At 37.4% G+C, this 19815-nt stretch overlaps 1 long non-coding RNA gene across 1 annotated transcript in view; it reads left to right on the forward strand.

The window, feature by feature from the left end:
• Window positions 1-17840, forward strand: part of LOC120460565 (uncharacterized) — a 142176-nt gene extending 124336 nt beyond the window's left edge. Inside the window, exon 3 of the long non-coding RNA XR_005617980.2 lies at window positions 17768-17840. This is a non-coding gene — a long non-coding RNA (uncharacterized LOC120460565). The remainder of the gene's footprint in view (window positions 1-17767) is intronic.
• The last annotated feature ends 1975 nt before the right edge of the window (window positions 17841-19815 follow it).

Below are 19815 nucleotides of genomic sequence, written 5' to 3' on the forward strand. Positions count from 1 at the left end.
CTCAGTCACTTACAGATGGTCTCTAACAGTAATAAGAACATAAAATCCTTGTGTCTGGAATCCCAAGCACTGTAATTAAGCTCTCAATTAATTCAAGAATGCAATAAATTAATAGAAAAAAAATATAAAAAAACAAGTATCCACGAATGCATGCCTCTTCTAATTGGACTTATATGAAGTTGTAGGCAAATCCTTGAACAACCAGAACGAATTTGTTAGTGAAGCGAACACATTATATAAACCCTGCGTTGAGCGAAGGCACTATTATTTGGCGTTTCTGCTAGAGCCTGCCACGTGCATCAAGTTGATTCATCTCGTGAGTCATTAATGAAATCACTTTAGATGGCTTTTTTTGACAAGCCTCAGTGGTTGGCGCTAATGAACATGGCACATCGAAGATACATCAAAGATGGAAAAGGCGGGTTTTATGGGGTGTAGAGGATGTTGCCTGGACGTTAGAGATGGGTTTGGAGTTGGCGTAGTTAATTTGAGGCTCTAAATGATGGACGCTTTAGTCAGGTTTAGTGTTTCCGTCATGGTCTAGTGTGCATATCTGATTTTAAGCCATCATTTTATTAGTTGTGCGAGAAATGTGCTTTTAAATCATTTCTAAATATGACGGTGCATGTTATCCAGCCACAGTTGTGTGTTTATTAGGCGTGCTTGTAAGGTAGCTACCTATTGACAATGTTTTATAGTGCTTTTGATATTACATGTATTTACTGAAAAACAACCTCAGTTCACTATAAACAATCTAGCACACTTCAGTAACCACTTGGATTACCAGTCAACTAGTAATGTGCTTACAAACAAGACAGCACTCGTAGCCTCATAGCAATGTGCTAATGCCACTTTAAAAATAAAAAAAATATATAGCTGTTCTTATTGTTATTCAGAAGACTATTTCCTCATTATTGTTGATTTTAATTACTTTAGGGGGAACAGAGGTATGTAAATGCATTTCATGAGAGTAAATGATCCTGAAAAATAAACTATTTACATTTTTTTCCCCACTACAAGCATGCTGTGATCACAGAGCATGGACAAAGTTTTAATACTTGTTCTCTCCATGTGAGTCTGGATTGATTCTCTTTGAGACTCTTATGTGATCCAGGTATTCTTTACTCTCAGTAATGTTAATGTGGTGTAGTTATCACTCCTGTGTGCACGTCATTACTCGTATAACTCTCTGACGTGAGGTCTCTGCAGATTGTTCGCACCTGCTTCTGCCTGCTTTGCATTAACCAGGAACTTTGATTTATTACTTAATGTAAATTTCATTTTTTTGTTTCGTTCAACACCATCAATATAGCAGCTGCTGTACACAAATGCCAGAGGATGTTCAAACATTTGTTCATGTGGTGACACAGCGTTTTTTTAGCAAACTTTATATTTTCAGTCAAGTGGGAAATTCGTGTTAGCCACCGTGAGGAGCGACCTGATTGATTGCTGTGAGGTACTTCCAGGTACTCGTATACTGTAGGGCTCCAAAGCTAAGCCTTGAAATTTAACAGGCTTGTAGTGAGTCTAACACACCGCACAGCTATTTACCTGTGATTTATTATGAATGTAGACTCTGCTGAAACCAGAATGTTATGATCCCTACTCTGGTTGCACAATGCTTCTCTACAAATCTAACCAGAAAGATTTCCTTGTCCATCCATCCATCCATCAACATACTTAAAAACATATCCATTTATTTGTCCATCCATCCATCTATCCCTATTGTCATTTATAAATAAAGTATATACTATATATATATATATATATATATATATCCCTCCATCCCTCTTTCATCCATCCATCCATCCACCCATCCATCTCTATTGTCAATTTTAAATAATTAATTAAAAATTTCACATTTATTAGTCCATCCATTCATTCATCTCTATTGACGTTTTTAAAGTTAGTATCTCTATCCACCCATCCATCCATTCATCTCTATTGTTGTTTTTAAATAGTTAATGTCTATCCATCCATCCATCCATCCATTTTCATTTGTAAATACAGTTAGAATCAATCCCTCCATCCAACCATCCATCCATTCATCTCTATTGCAGTTTTTAAATAGTTACTGTCTGTCTATCCATCCATCTATCTCTATTTTCATTTGTAAATAAAGTTAGAATCCATCCATCAATCCATCCATCAATAATCAATCAGTCCATCCATCCATCCATCTTTATTGTCATGTTAAAGTTAGAATTCTTCCATCCATCAATCAATCTATCCATCCATCAATCCATCCATCGATCAATCAATCAATCCATCAATCCATCCATCCATCCATCCATCCATCCATCCATCCATCCATCTTTATTGTCATGTTAAATAAAGTTAGAATTCTTCCATCCATCCATCCATCCATCCATCCATCTTTATTGTCATGTTAAATAAAGTTAGAATTCTTCCATCAATCCATCCATCCATCCATCCAAGCATCTTTATTGTCATTTTAAATAAAGTTAGAATCCTTCCTTCCTTCCATCCATCCATCCATCTCTATTGTCATTTTCAATAAAGTTTCCATCCATCCATCCATCCATCCATCTCTATTGTCTTTTTAAATAAAGTTAAAATCCATCCATACATCCATACATACATCCATCCATCCATCCATCTTTATTGTAATGTTAAAATCCATCCATCCATATTGTCATGTTTAAATAAAGTTAAAAATCCATCCATACACCTGCCTGTCTATCCATTTGTTTGTTTGTCTGTCCATCTGTGCACCCACCCAATTCAATTGTACCATGTGCAAATAACTGGAAAAAAATATCACAATAGTCATTATGTTCAACTCTGCCTGCTAGAAAATTTAAAACACAAAAAAAAGAGAGAGAGAAATGGGTATTAAAATCAGCTCTATCCCACCGTTAACAAATGAAGTGCTTCATTATCAGTCTCCTAGCTGTCAACTTGAAGGTGACACCACAGTTTACTTTATACCGTGTGCTTTGCTTCACTGCTGGGTTTGCATTGGTTTGTAAGTCTTTGGCTTTGAGGAAAGCAATATCCGACATATTTACAAGGTCTCTTGGTCAAAGCATCTCAACACAAAACCAATGTGGCATTTTTACTAATGCAGTGGCATCAGTTTCCTTGCAGAGAAAGCGGTTGCACCCAACAGAGCTGTGGCAATTAAAGGAACCAGGAGAGCTTTAGCATGCTAGTTAACTCTGTGGTTGCTATGGGTGTGAAGCCTGCGGTAGCTATTCCACAAAGCTTGCTGATGAATTAATCATGACCTTAACTAACTAACTGTTGATTGATGGTACGTGGCACATGTGGACTCTTCATTAGACGTGCTGCGTAGGAGGTTCAACCGTTCAGTGTCGACAAAGCAAAGCCAAACTACCTCACAGTGCCAATCAGTATTACCTGGCAGCTCCTGGGAAGACAGGGAAGATAAAGAACACCTGAATTAGCTGCCACAGCAGTAAGAGGAGCAGCTGCATTGTGGGAAACTCCAAGCTTCTGCTGTGAATTAGATCTCTGAGAGCTGATGCACGTCAACATTCGTTTAAGAATGTAACCACCCAACTTTCATTTTTGCACACTCAGCTGCACGATACACAAAAAAAAAAAAAAAAAAAAAAAAAAAAAAAAAAAACATGGACAGTATATATTAATCAAAACAAAGGCCTGGAAAGCCTTCTTTGTTAATTATTGAAAAGCTCTCTGATCAGTTGGAATCTCACCTTGCGTGCCTTTATAAAAAATGAATGAAATGAAAAATAGGGGACACTAACCTACAATTTATCTATGAGCAGGTGCACATAAAATAGTGGTCAATCTGGGCAATGTCCTTCATTCATCAAAATGTGTCCTCAGGTATTTATATGTATCTTCATATACTACTATTTGAATCTTGAGTGGTTTGAAGAAGCAATTCAATAATTTTTCAAGGTTATGCAAATCTTGGGTAGTTTGAATACTTAGTTGCTTACCATTTTCTCTAGAGTTCTTGGTGTTTGAAAGATTGGGTGTTCTGGTTAGTCACGAAGACATTCCTGGATGGTTGCTAGGGTGTTGCTGGGGTATCCATGGTGGATGCCTGAATGCTGTTTGCCATTTGTTTGAGCTGTCTTAGTGTTTGAAAGTTAGGATGTTCTGACTGGTTGCTAGGACATTGCTAGCGAGTTGTTAGGGTATTCTGATCTACTGACTTCCGGTTTTCTAAGTGGTTGCTAGGGTGTTGCTTGGTTTTTGTTGGTGTTTTTAAAGGCATGCTATGCAGGAATTCCATTTTTGTCAAAAAAAACAGTGACCCCTAGAGTCGTTGTGGAGTACTTGTATTTAACGTTACTGTCGTAAATACCACTCACGCGGAGCGTCTCTGCACTCACGGCCTGATACTTTGAAGTTCTTATATTAAGACACAAATCTTGCATAGTGTGCCTTTAAGTTGCATCCTTGTTATATTTCTGAACCAGAGGGGAAAGTGTTTGCTGAATGCAAACCTTTCCCAATATTTAGAAAATCCTGGTAGCATTCGCTAATAGCAGCCTGTTAGCTTATTAGCTCTCCACAGGCAAAAACATTTTAACATTTTTAGCATTTTTTTTTTAGGTTGAATGGGGCTTGAAAGCTCAGTGAACAGTTGGAAGTAGATTTTTAGAATTATATATATATATATATATATATATATATATATATATATATATATATGTATATATATGTGTGTGTGTGTGTGATCTCTGAGATCCTTCTTGCTCCGTGATGTGTAGGCCTCGAACCCGGTTTGTGGGCATGGGAGGCGGGCACGCTTACAAGGACAGCAGTCTCTCTTCATAATCATAACTGTTGCATATATCCTACAAAATATACATATACTTTCCCATACATCCATAGTGGCATGTTTTCACGTCACTTATGTGTCAGTGGTCTCGTGTATGCAAAGAGTATACCACAAAAACCTCACTTAATGAGACACAAAGGGCTTTACCCCGCCATGGAGAATACATCATGCATGTTAAACAGCTCCTTTGATTATCTCACTACTTTTTTTTTTTTTTTTTTTTATCTGTTCCTTTTTTATTTTCCATCCTGCCCGACTTTTCCCATCTCTCTTCGTTGCCACTGAAAAAAATCAACCAGTTTCTTTTTTTCTTTTTTTTTTTTACATCACTCATTCCAGAAGCTTCATGTTATGCATTGATTAGAGCGTTGCCGATTTACAAGATTATGCAGACAATTAACTAAGCCATTGATCTTTTCTTAATCGCACACGTGTTTCTGTTATTTTGCCCATTCCAGACAGGACCACCTAAAACCTTAAGCGCACAGTTTTGAACTGACGGATAAATGTAAACATACATAAACGCATTATCCTTTCAAGTTTGTTTCTTGCAATGCCAAGTGTGTGATTCCCAAAGATTGCACATACTGATAAAATGTATTTGAATTCACTTTAAAGCATCTGCCACATAAATAAATGTAAAAGTTGATGTGTTGTGCAATGCATGCTGGGAGTATGGCAGGCTTGGAGACAGATGATCTTGAGATGACCAACCTGTTAATGTGGTGGACAGTTTGGGTATATTCAACAGGAAGCCACATATGGATGTTCTTCCTGTGGTGTAGAAGAGCTGCAGAGCAAGGTTATAGACACATACGCAACAATTAAGATGCTTGCGTCACAACAGTCTTATTGACGAGGACATTTTATGGACCTTGAGATTTATCTATCCATTTTTTGCTGCATTGAAACAGCACTGTTCATTATTTTCTTTTAATCATATACTCGCTAACTGCATGTGGAAGTGCTGAATAAAACATTCTCAAGACAGACCCTGCATTAGGAGTGCTGCTGCTCATTATACGAGCTGCATTTCTTGAGCATGTGTCACATATCCCAGAATAGATGGCATAATTGTCATTGCATAAGGATAGGCAGGTTTAAGCAGAAGGGCACTCCTTGTAGTTGTGCTGTGCAGGGATGCTCTCTGACACAATCTGCGAGAGGATTGGGGCCGTAATCACAGCTGAGGAATGTAGCCGTATGGGGCAAGCTGTTAAGAGGGGTCACTTGATACCTAGGCTCACAAAGCCAGACTTTTCACAAGATCGGCACTAAATCTGATCCAATTTTGTAGGTTATTATGGCCAAGAGCTGTCCACTTAAGCAGAAAGAGTCTGGCATGTAAAGTGACCAATCGCAGCTGGGTTTTGACATGTTGTTTAGGGAACAGTTGGACTCTTGAATATCTTGAAGACTCAATGCTATGAACTGACTCCCAAAAGTTGAACTGGAGTTTTCAGCCAGCTCTTGCTATTTTAGCTTGTGAAAATTATCAATTGGTCCATAAGTTGTTGGCTGGCACACTGTCTAAGGCTCTGACTCTTGCAAGTTGCCAATACACAGATCACGTGTAGTTCTCAGTTGCTTGCTTTTCCTTGAAGGACTTTATTAAAGGGGACATGTTATGAAAATCTGACTTTTTCCATGTTTTAGATATATAACCGTGTCCCTGGTGTATCTACCAACTTAGAAAACGTTAAAAAAGGCAACCCAGTAACTTTCTTTTGGTAAGCCTTTCTCTGCTAGAATGTCGAAAAATAAGCCAATCAGATTTTGCTCCCCTTCTGATGTAGGAAGGGGATCTTCTTATAATAAAACCGCCCCTTAATCTGCATGTTTCCACCCACACACCACCATTTGGTTTTAACAAGCGACAACAGTTTAACCTGTTCTAACGCAATGGCAAAAGTTTGAGTAAAGCATCCAGTATGTTCTGCCGTTGCTGCACAGATGAGCAATGCACTATTTGACCCAAAAATGTCACAGATCTCTTATGAAGACCTTATGTGTAAAAGTTAAACATGCAAGTCGATGAGATGAATCAATATAACTCCACGACAACTACATAAATGTGTCCACTAACCATTCAGAAATGTCTAAAAGTTGCAACCGCTTCCTGAGTCTCTCCGTTACAGGATTTTCATTTGCATATAAAGGGACACACACAAAAATGGCGCGTTTTTGCTCATTCCCAAAAACGGGCAACTTTGATAAGCTATAATAAATTATGTTTGGGGCTATTTTGAACTGAAATTTCACAGGTCACATTCTGGCGCCACCATAGATTCATATTGAATATTGTGAAAGCATCATATACTGACGCTTTTGCCAATGTGCATACATCCAATGCACATGGCACCCTTTAGCGTCAATATAACACGCTTCAGTTATGGGTAGGTTTATGTCTGCGGTAGGTTTAGGGTTAGACCACTAGGAGGCGCCGTCTGGCCCATATATATCTGCGTCTCATGATGACGCTAAAGGGTGCCGTGTGCGTCGGATGTCTACACATTGGCAAAAGCGTCAGTATATGACGCTTTGGGATGAGGTTGTAAAACGAATACGTCATCAGAGAATGTCTAATTAAAGAGAATTGGCACTGGCTGGTTACTTCCGGGTTCTGGACTGGCTGCAGTAACACGTCTCTGTCCATGCGGGGGCGCTCGCGGTCGAGTGCAGAATGAATGGGAGTCAATGGGGTTTCACCCCCAGAAATCCACTTTTCTCAGGATGTAATTTTTTGTCAAGTAATTTGAAAGTTGCATTCAAAAGTGAGGGCTAAGAAAATACACTCAGCTGAAAATTGCATTTTTTAAGTTCACTTATCTGTTCTAAAAATCCGTTCAAAAATGTGATGACGTCACACAATAGCAGAATGCTAGCGTGTTCTGGCCAACAACGGGCTAACCTGTAAGAAATCAAAAGGACATAAGTACTCGTTCATTCGACTTTTGGCCTATAATCTATATTGAACTTGCAGAATCAACAATAAAATATATTTTGATTTAACGACAAGCAGGTGAAAGAGACACATTTAGCCGTTTAGCCCCATAGACTCCCATTCATTCTGCTCTCGCCCGTGATCACCTCCAGTGGAATTCTAATGGAACTGCAACCAAGGTGATGCACAATAGGGCTAGAAGTGCCAAGGCTGTCCGTTAGACGGGCTCTGACGTCATTCATCATCCGAGGTCATCCGTCAAGGTTTGAACGGGCCTCTGGCTATAGTGTAAGCTATGTATACCATTTTAATTAAACAAAATCCAAATCAAGGGAGAAATGGTGCAAAACTAGCAAAAAAGTATTGCCAAAATATGTTAGTTCATTCGTTAATTCATTCGACTTATATTATATATAACTCTACTATGACTAATAAAATCCTGCTGGATGAAGTGGAATTTGTACAGTGTTCTTACTCTCTCTCTCTCTTGAGGCCTCTCAATGCAATTATGTAATGGTATTTTCCCTGACAATGTCACGTTGCAGCACAAATTGTTAAATCCAAGACTCCTTGTAATGAGCATCTCCACATACAACATCATCCATTTGTAGTTGGATGCACTTCCCACGAAAAGCTAAATCGGCATTCCTTGTGCGTTTACAAGTCGTGTATGTGTTTATTTTTGTTGCCGTGCACTTTTATTCCTGTCGTGTCAAGTGGCTGGCTTGCTTCCGCGTTGCTGCTGCTGTGCTCGCCAGTGATCAATATTTTCAGTGTGTGCCATAACAGGGCTCATCTCACACATAATAAGGCTGCACACAAGTCCTCGCAGCCCTGGGGAAAGTGCACTGCATTCGGATTCCCCGCTGTACGCCGCTGGAATCGTCTTCAGCACAGCGTGGCAGATGCTCACACTGACAAGACTGCTCTGGAAACAGTCACACCATACATTTTTCTGATAAAAGATGTCTGACTGTTGGAGACCCCGGTAGTAATTCACCCTTCATCTTTTTCCCTTTATTCTTTAATCTGTTGATCGCTATTTGTTGAAAATGAAATACATAATATTCGCCGGCGGGGCCCAAAAGTCTAAAATAAGTTGTGAAAGTGCTCTCTCTCTCTCTCTGTCTGTCTATCTATTCTTTCTATCTCAGATTTCAAAATACTTGATCTATTTTTACTGTTTGAGGAATTTATCAATTATTTCACATTTTTGTAGATCTAAACCATCTTTTATTGTTAAATTTAAAACAAAAGTACATAAACTGTCTAAACACTTTTGACTTTTTGGTCAGGTTCAGGTTGCAGTCATCATCTTCATTTCCAAATGAAGAAATCTAAAAGTATAATCTGATCACTCCTGACAGGGTCATTAACTCTCTAATTACAGCTTGACAGCTCCTTGACTTGCTGTGATTCGACTTAACGGGCGCAGTTTTGAAAATAAACACCCTCAAGGTTACTAATTTTAAGTTAAAAATTAAACATGCACACCTTTTTTTTTGAGATGCCAAGCGACCTCAAGACCTGTAATTGGTCTGCTACACCTCAAAAGGCACACCATCATTATAGTGCCTTAGATAAGAAGATGCAGAGTTACAGAGAGAGCCAGTGGGGAAGTCAGAGAGACTGTTTGAAATAGTGTGTCCGCTCTGAACATTGCCAGAAGATTTTCTGAGATATATCAAAGCGCTCGGGTGCTTTTTATAGTCATGCTAATATTGCAGTCTTTGGGTGAGAGCATGGAAACATAAAATGAAGCTGTTGTAGTCGTAGAAAGGTTTGCTACTAACATGAAAACATCAACTTTGGCAACTGCTCACATATTCATATGTTTTCTGTTTTAATCACAGAAGAATGTTGAAGTGTTGTTGCAATTTTTCAGAGCAGTTTTCAAAAAAAAAGGTGTTCAGTTTATCCTTGTTTTGGTTTGGGGGCTTTTTGCCTCTTTTCAGCATGTACGGCATTGTGGAACTGCATGTTTGTGTTCAGTTTTCATGTCTTCTTTTTGCAGGAAGTGTACAAAGTTCAAGCAATGGTGTGTCAGGAGAAGACATACAGAAGTATAATAGCCTTTGATTTTGCCATTCATCTCATACAAATTATAACAAGTTAGCACAAGAGTGTGTTGAATAAAACTTACATTGCTGAGGCAAAGGTTTGTGAAGCAATCTTGAGCTTATATAAAAGGTGCTATAATGAAACCGTCCATCCATCCATCCATCCGTCCATCCGTCTGTCTGTCCGTTCATCCATCCATTCATCCATCCATTCATCCGTCCATTAATCCATCTGTCCGTCCATCCATCTGTCCGTCCGCCCGTTCATTCATCCATTCTTCCATCCATCCATCCGTCCGTCCGTCCGTCCGTCCGTCCGTCCATCTATCCATCAATCCGTCCATTCATCCGTCTGTCCACACATCCATCCGTCCATTCATCCATCCATCCGTCCATTGGTCCATCCGTCGGTCCATCCATCCATCCATCCATTCATCCATCCTTCCGTCCATTCGTCCGTTCGTTCGTCCATTCATCTATCCGTCCATCCATCCATCCATTCATCCATCCGTCAATCCATCCATCCGTCAGTCCATCCATCCATCCATCTATTCATCCATCCTCTTGTCCATTCATCTGTCCGTTTGTCCATCCATCCATCCGTACATCCCATCCATCCATCCATCCGTCCATCCATTCATCCATCCATCTATTCATCCATCCTCCTGTCAATTCATCTGTCCGTTTGTCCATCCATCCATCCGTACATTCATCCATCCATCCATCCATCCATCCATCCGTCCATCCATTCATCTATCCATCCATCCATCCATTCATCCATCCATTCATCCATCCATCTGTCCATTCATCTGTACGTTTGTCCATCCATCCATCCATCCGTACATCCCATCCATCCATCTATCCATCCATCTATTCATCCATCCTTCTGTCCATTCATCTGTACGTTTGTCCATCCATCCATCCATCCATCCGTACATCCCATCCATCCATCTATCCATCCATCCATTCATCCATCCATTCATCAATCCATCCATCCATCCATCCATCCATCCATCCATCTATCCGTCCATCCATCCATCCATCCATCCATTCATCCATCCATTCATCCATTCATCCATCCATCCATCAAGTTTGTAATATTCCATCATCGTGATGAGTGATCAGCTTAAAAAGTGTATTTCCTTTAAGATAACGAAAATGTGACTCCATATTCCCTCAGCGAGTTTTAAAAGTCCTGTGGTATCCATTAAAACCGTCTGCCATATCCCTGATTTTCACTGATCTCATTATATTATCATATATTAATTTTCCATCCATCAGACCACATCAATTAAATATAGCTTTACTTTACTAACTCTAGAAATTAGAATAAGTCAGATAAAAGAGATTGGGGTCAGATCTTGTAATGCGGCGTTGGGAAAAGTAACTCTGTCCGAAAAGACAAATAGAAAAATGATTTCTGAGAGTTTAGGCAATTTAAATATGATGATATAAGTCAATAATCTTCACCTTCATGTCAATCTAACTACGACACTTATTCAAAGCCTGAATCTAACTGCACCAATCATCCAGAATGAGAAAACGCTTCATCGTTTGCTCACGAGCTCATGGGCATCAGAACCTCTTCACATCCATTCTGTCATTTTGATAAATGTGAGGCGTGTGGTGTATGAATTCAATTAACATATAGTACTGTATACAGCTGCCTTTTCCCTGTAAACAATACATCAATATGACAGGTCCATAACACATTTCAAACACGATCAGCTTTGATGGAATCGATAGACCCTTGCCAAATATACATTATCTCACATTTCTTTACCCAAAGTGTTTGCTAAGGTAAGCAGAACTTTTACCATTGATATGGACATGAAAGATTCCTCAAATTATATGATATTTTGACGTGTGCTTTTGATTTTCTAAGCAATGTTTGACTGCCAGGCGATAAAGTGGTAGACGATATCCCATTCATTTACATTGAAGGATAGAGCTCAATTTATTAACATTTTTTTAAGGCAATAGCTAACATGAAATGCAAATAAAGCAAATATTAATCTTGGTTAAGGTTTTTTTTTTTTTGTATACATGCATATACTGAACATTCTATAAATAATTAATTTTTAATATTTGAAATTCAGTCATCCATTGTATACTCTAGCATTGATATATTTTTTACTTTGATTTATATATATATATATATATATATATATATATATATATTCATTTTAAGACTAAAAACTATAAAGATCTCACTATGTGAGACTGTAGTTCAATTCTGTTCATGACACATGGACATTTCAGCACAGAATGGCTCTCTCGGTATTATCCTGAACATTGTTTTCATTGTATGTTTTTGATTTTTCCAGCAAAAACGTCTCGAGTCCTTGACACACAAATCAGTCTTAATGCTTCCATAGAGAACCTAGAACGTTAGGGAAGATCTTATTACATGTTCACTTGGCATTAAAAAGGGATGAACACATGAAAATTCATACCTATAGCCCCTTTAACAATTACATTTTTGATGAACCTGAGGAATATTTGACCTGTGAGCATTGCAGGTATTGAGAAGGTGGTTTTGTTTTAGATTAAAGTGTCAATGTCACACAGTGAGATCAGGAACACATTAAACACAATGCATTTAAGTAGTTTTGATTTCAAAAATTGTCTATAAAGGGGAACACTTCTTTAAGACCCAAGTGTGCTGTCTGTAATATGAAAACATTTCTTCCTTGGGCCTTTTCTGGGATGAACACAGTGACTAAATCTATGTAGTGCCATAGATTAGCTTAGCTCAGCAGAGAGACTGAATGAGAGGTTGTGATATCGTCTTCTGAGATATTGGGTCAGTCATGCAAGCTGAAGCGTATGCTGTAAGTATTACTTAAAAGGCCACAGGAGCGATGGGGGTCACGTATAGTTATTTCATGCTAAGTGACCCTGGCGTTCTGTTGGAAGACATAGGCAGCTTTACCATCTGGTGAGCCCAACTGTTCTCTCACACAAGAAGGTGAAATCGTAGGTAGACTTTGGCAAGCGCTCCATGTTGGCTTCGAGCCTCTCCTGTGATTATCGCCCCTTGAATTCACCAAACAGTAGTGCTAGCAGAGAAATGTGCTATTTCAGAGAAACCCCTGAGTCTTATTCACGAACCACCCGCAATCCAGCTTAAGTGCATGCTAAATGTGCCACAAGAACGCTGTGCTGTTTTCAAACTAAACCCCAAAACACAACACCCTTTTGATGAAAATGTCTCATATTAGAAAATGTGCTAAATTGCATTCACGTTATTGTACAGTTAATCCTTTATTTTTACAATGTAAAGGCCTGTTCACACCGGGACGAATTTCGCGCGCGTTATTCGTCGACGTTTAACGCCTCGTGACTAAACAATGGGCGCCAATATGAGTGTTCACACCGACGCGAAAAACGCCACGCGTAAAAGCGTCATTTTTAAAAAAACGCCTCTGGTTCGTTTTTTTGGTTTGACGCGCCGCGTCAAAACCTATCCGACCAACGAGATCGGCGGATTTGCTCACGTGTCTGGTACTTCTGAAGTTACAGTAAAACACAACTTGAGGGCGCTCAAACACAAAACGGTCTTGCCGAGCACACATACGGCGAAGAAGAGTCAAGATACCTACTGTATGGGCAAGATGAATGTTGAGCTGCTGGTCTCGGAGCACAAAGAGCTATAAGATAATATTTATATTAGTATTTCTGTAATAATAGTATAGTATAGGGTGACCAACAGTCCTGTTTTCCCGGGACATATGTAAAACAGTCACTTTGTGCTTTATAGAAATCTGAGTTGAGATGAGAACTGCGCATAGTGTGCATAATGTCAGTTAGATTTTGACAAGTGAGGAGAGGAGATAACCGCTGTGCCGACTCTTTGTATTCTTTCTTTTATTTTATTTTTCTATTGTGACCAGATGCTTGTTTGTTTGTTTTCTCTCGCTCGATCCCCGTGTATGAGGAGGACGAGTGTGACGTTTGAGTGGTTTTATTAAACGCGGGGAAATACGACAACTCTCGTCTCTCGTGCATCTGTTCATCTGACAACTGCTATGTTTTTATCTCTGGGCAACATCTCAACTTTGCGTTACACATGTCCTGTTTCCACGTCCTGTCCTGACTGTTTTTAAGTGATGAAAATGTCCTGATTTTCAAACAAAAACTGCTGGGAAAGATCAGTTCTACAGCAAAATATAGATGGGCAAACAAGGTGGATGAGGAAGAAAAGCAAGATAAAGAAAATGAAAACTAAAGATATAAATAGATTTTGTTAGTTCGTTTTTGTAAGTTTGTGAAAGCTATTTTTTGTTACATTTGGAGGCATTTTTTAGTTATTTATTATTTATATATTTATTTTTCTATATTTATTATTTGTCTTACAGAAGACATTATTTCTATCATTATTTCATTCGTTTTTTTTCTATCTCTCAAAATAAAACATTGAGACATGAATATGATCACCCTAGTATAGTATTCTATTATTATTTCTGTTTTACATTAAGCGCCATCTAATGTCAGGGAATGAATTTGCATGTTCACTCGGCTCATCGTCAGCGAAAAACGCTTGGGTGTGAACACAAAAAACGCGTTGAAAAACGCTGACGAATAACGCGCGCTGATATTCGTCCCGGTGTGTACGGGCCTTTAGTCATATAGAATTTTGGTCTGGAGTATTTATATATATATATATATATATATATATATATATATATATATATATACGACTAATTGCGGTGTGTGTGTAGTGTGTACACTTATTTTGCATATATAAATACACACACATGCATGTGTATATTTAAGCAATATTTACATGTATATATATATATATATATATATATATGTACATAATTTATATTAAATATAAATATTAATATTTTGTATATTAATAACATATGTTTCTTAAATATATACATGCACGTGTGTGAATTTGTATGTACAAAATAATTATACACACTACACACACATATATTATGTAAACATAAACTTTTATTTTGGATGAGATTAATCGTAATTAATCGTTGCCCATCCCTTATATATATATATATATATATATATATATATATGAAGAGTTCAGATGCAAAAGCCTCTAAATGCCATTTGAAATTTTCTTCTTTAACAATGATTTTTATCAAACTTGTATATTTAAGTTCAGTAATTTCACTTAAATAACAATTAATAGGTAATTATCATTGCCATTTAAGTGAAATCACTGAACTTAAATATACAAGCTTGATAAAAATTATCATTAAAGAAGAAAATTTCAAATGGCACTTACAGGCTTTTGCATCTGAACTCTTCATATATATATATATATATATATATATATATATATATATATATATATATATATATATATATATATATATATATTTACCTAATTAGTACATTTATTTAATTGATCAGTGAGATTTTGTCACAGAATATTCTTTTGAATTTCCAATCACAGGAATAAATGACATTTTTAAGTTCATAAAAAAATCATATTTCACAATATTGCTACTTTTAATGCATTTTTGATTAAATAAATGCAGCCGTCTCAAGCGTAAACTAATATAATAATTTGAGCATAAATTGAGCTTTTACTTCCTTTACACACAATCGTGGTCTTATTGTGCAATGGTCACTTCACTCGCACCTTGTCATTAGCGTAGAAAGTGCTTTTCAACATCCAATAAATTCCTGACAGATAAAATCACATTCTAACACTTTCATTTCATTTATTTTGTTCTTGTTAAACATCCCATCATCTCACACTTTTTATGCGGTAACCCTGAATTACATTGAGTTGTGAAACCCTGTCATGCTGACTTCAAGAACTTGTTACAATAACCAAAACGAGGGCTCATTTAATCATCTACACCTCCTTTAATAAACACGGCCCGTTTCCTCATGGTAGAATAGCTCATTTGCCAAGATATGCAAGTGATTAGCGAAAAAAATCCCCGTCATTCTCATTGTAATCATTGACGACCTTATGATGAGTACTTGAAACGCATGGCTGACTTCAACAGTAATGTGAGAAGGGAAGCTCTCCGTGTCTAATATGGGTCCAACAAATCTCAACAGGGGTTCCAGAGCTAGATGTGGGCTGTTTTTAATCTAGTCACTAGGTGGGTGTCATCTCTGTTAGAACCAGGCTCATGCTGGGTGGACCCATGATGGGTAGTGCACTTACTGTAAGCTGAAGAGTAAGATTGATTGAGCCATTACCTTCTACATGACATATTCAAGTCAGATAATGTCCCAGGCTGAAAAACCTCTGAAAGACTGCAATCAGAGACATTATTAGAGCAAAAGACGACATGGAATACAGTATATGGACAAGTTGCCAAGTTAGGTATTTTTTTTTTTTTTTTTTTTTGTAGTTTGCTACCATTTCAACCCTATTCAACCCTATGTAATTTACACACAATTGCAGGAACCAATTTAGAATGCACAATATGACTTCCATGATGATAGGTCAAGCCGAGAGAGGGATGGTAAAAGGGGAATTGTAAAGATGCTGCAGTGCCGTAGGTGTTTGCGAGAGTGTTGCTAAGGGCATCTGGATGGTTGCTACAGTAGGTGTTTTTTTTTTACTGAACCAAGTCAAAATCGCGCAGCTACGAGTCTTCATGTTCTAGATATGCCTCTGGTTCCTTAACTGTACTGTAAGCATGACTGCTTGCACAAATTAAAATGTTTGGTAGTTGTTTGACAATAGTAACTACTACACAAACATAGCTAATAATATATGAAGAGTTCAGATGCAAAAGCCTCTAAGTGTCATTTAAAATTTTCTTCTAGAATGATCATTTTTATCAAGCTTGTATATTTAACCCTTGTGCTGCATTAGATTTTTAACACCGTTGAGTGCATTAAGGACCAAAAATGGCCACATATTAAACATTGCCTAAAATATTATATATTATTTTCCACTTTTACCAAGTTAAATCTTTTAACCAGCATCAGTCCTCATCATAACTACCAAAAATGTATTCAATTTCAGGATTTTAACCCTTTAATTACCAGTTTTGTTTGCAAAACCATCAATTTGTATAAGAGGAAAAAACACAAAAATTCAATTATTTTCAATAAACTAAATGCAAAGAGAAAACTTTAGATTTGGATTATCACAGTCCCACTTTGCAAAAAATCCCACTTAGCGCGTTAGAGACCAAAAATGGCCACCTATTAAACATTGCCTATTGCCTAAAATAAGGTGCATTTCCACCCATAGGGAATAAATATGTAGTGATGTCATCTGGTGGAATACACTATATAATGCAAATATAATGCTTTTGCTTCAAAATGAAAGGATGTTTGTGCAAAAATCATGTTTCATGTATTACTGACAGCCTCAGATTTAAACAACATTTTAATGGGTTTCAATGGGCCATTTTTGGTCTTTATGGTGCTGAGTGTTACTATTTGATCTACACAGTGTGTGTTATACATATTTTGCAAAATGGGATCACATTTTTTACATGTATCCAAAAAGTCACAATTATGCCAAATTTCATACCATTTGCATTAAAACAGCCAAAATGGTCAAAGAAATTAAACTGCAAAAGACCAAAAATGTCCCTAATGCAGCATAAGGGTTAAGTTCAGTGATTTCACTTAAATGGCAATGATAATTACCTATTAATTGTTATTTAAGTGAAATTACTGAACTTAAATATACAAGTTTGATAAAAATCATCATTAAAGAAGAAAATTTCAAATGGAATTTAGAGGCTTTTGCATCTTCATATGCAACCTTAAAGGTTTGAAGTTGTCAGGAAACACACACTTTGACTGACCGGTAAGTATTCAAAATTCAAAACACATCATTTTCATTAAGGAGGAAACAGAAATCTGAGTGAAATGAAAAGAAGTGATGATGTTGATGATGATGATGATGATGATGATGATGAATGGAGAGTAGCCACACACACACACACACACACACACACACATGTTGAACAGTCACTAAACAACTTTCCTTTTCTCTTGTAGGAGGAGACTGGAAGATGACGAAGAACTGGAAACTGGAACGAGAAGAAGATCAAGGCAGTCAATACACTTCAGGTAGGTAACAATCCAAACGAATATAGCATGAGCCATACACGAAACCTGTGTGTGAAACCAAATTGGTCGTGAGATAGCATTGGTAAAAACACAGTAATATTGTGATTTTTTTTTTTTTTTTTTTTGCAAACCAGATTTTATCTCGTCACATTCAAAGCAGCAATCTGTTGGCCAAATGAATTTTTATTATTGTGTTGCTTGGCAATCATAAACAGCCTGTATTTAGACTAATAATACGTGGTGCTTTATTTACCCAGTTTATTATGAATATTATCTTCTTGCATTCTTATCATATTGCATTTTCTCCATGTCAAACAGTCCTTAATCATAGTAAAATCATTGCAGAATGCCTCCCATAGCTTATTGCTTTATTGAGATGTTTTCCATACTTGAAACTATGTATGACAGAAATTGTAATTTGTATCTCATTGAGCTGAAGAGTCTCATAACCTAAATTGCCGCATTTTTTTTTTTTTTTGATGCCGCCGTCTTTAGCTGAAGCAATGGATGCTGCTCTTATTGCAAGACTCTTAAATAGAGGAGTATTATATCCGTTGCTTTAATCTGTTGTGTACACACACACACACTCACTCTCTCTCTAAGGAGGCTTTTTAATTGGGTTACCACAGAAGGTGCTGTCAGATTAACCACATGTAGAGAAAAAAAAAAGTGATATTTTGACTGGTCACACTTCTGGCAGGGAATTTGATTGCCTCTGACAGCCTGTTTTGAATAATTCTATTATGAGGAGATAAAGAGAAAGCGATGCTTAGATCAAGTCATGTCAGACTAGCAACGATCTCATTGAACAGCACAAGCTAACTAAAGCTGAACACGTTTTTAATAGCCATGTGCTTTAATGAGGTACAGTCACGTGGCACATGTTTTCAAGCAACTAGCCTACAAACTGAGCTTCTCCGATGCAATCGAGATGTTTTATTTGATAAGATAAGCCATTTTAATTCCCTCTGCATTCAGTGTACCTCAACCAAAGCTAGGGATAAAACAGAGCTGTTTAAAAGAGAAAACCTGTACTTTGGTGGGATGGCTTAAAGGTTTTCCTGGGTTGCGAGGGTGTTATTAAGAGCTCCGTTTTTCTTTAAACGTTATTGTGGAAATAGAGGTTTTATGCAATTTATACAGTGCTGAAATGTCAGACGAGACGCTCTGTTCTTTGGTTATTGTAACTGTTCTTTGTGGCAGAATACCAAATTACACAGGTGGATTTAGTCACACAACCAACCTGAGAGCATTACATTATTGATAATTATACTGTACTTTAAATTATGGATCATTTGATATTGAAGAACTGTCACAACATTCACCTCTGCTGTGTAAACTTTAGTGATAGGTAGTCAGGAATAGGTAGACTGATTATTAGTTGGTTCCGGTGTTAGTTTTGGGGGTTTGTTCAATTTAGGAAAAGAAATTAAGGTTTTTGATGAAAACATTCCAGGATTTTTCTCCATATAATGGACTACAATGGGAACCAAACGGTTTAAGGTCCAAACGACAGTTTCAGTGCAGCTTCAAAGGGCTTTAAACGATTCCAGACGATGAATAAGGGTCTTATCAAGCGAAATGATCACTCATTTAAAAAAACAAACAAACAAACAAAAAAACAACCCAAAGTTTAAGTTTTATAAGCTCAAATGGTCGTCTTGCTCTGTTCTGTGATGCGCCTTCGTGACACTCCTGTTCGAACTCGTTCATCAAATGAACAAATCTTTTTTTGTGTCATTTGGTTCATTCAACGAATGAAATGAACAAATTGACTCGTAAAAAGATTTGTTCATTTTGATGAACGAGTTCGAACAGGAGAGTCACGAAGGCGCATCACAGAACAGAGCAAGGCGACCATTTGAGCTTATAAAACTTAAACTTTGAAAAAAAGTGCATTAAAAAAATCCTGGAATGTTTTCATCAAAAACCTTAATTTCTTTTCAACTGAAGAAAGAAAGACATGGACATCTTGG

The sequence above is a fragment of the Pimephales promelas genome, chromosome 6 (genome assembly GCF_988280905.1).
Source record: "Pimephales promelas chromosome 6, fPimPro1.hap1.1, whole genome shotgun sequence".
Lineage (NCBI taxonomy): Eukaryota > Metazoa > Chordata > Actinopteri > Cypriniformes > Leuciscidae > Pimephales > Pimephales promelas.